Below are 323 nucleotides of genomic sequence, written 5' to 3'. Positions count from 1 at the left end.
CAAGTGAGCTCTAGCTAGAGAACCGTTGGGTCACCGATGAGCTGTTAGACATGGTTGGGGCTATGGTCTATGATATATGTGGCAAGGCCACGGATTGTTATATGTGGCTAGGCCACAAGTGATATTTGCAGTTGTGATTGTTTGATTTCTCCGATGTCGGATAACATCGTCGAGACTGCCATGGCATGTGGGAATCTAGTAGAGCGGTGCTCCCGGATTGTTATTTCGTGGAAGTGGGTCCACGAGTTGATATTTACGATTTCCTACTCGATAGTGATATCTCTTTGGGTTTTCAAACATGACTTCTTTCGCATGGTGAGAAA

Source organism: Theobroma umbraticum, unplaced genomic scaffold (genome assembly GCF_002168275.2).
Source record: "Theobroma umbraticum cultivar Fairchild unplaced genomic scaffold, ASM216827v3 scaffold_81.0, whole genome shotgun sequence".
Taxonomy (NCBI): Eukaryota; Viridiplantae; Streptophyta; class Magnoliopsida; order Malvales; family Malvaceae; genus Theobroma; species Theobroma umbraticum.
This window is presented reverse-complemented; position numbering follows the sequence as displayed.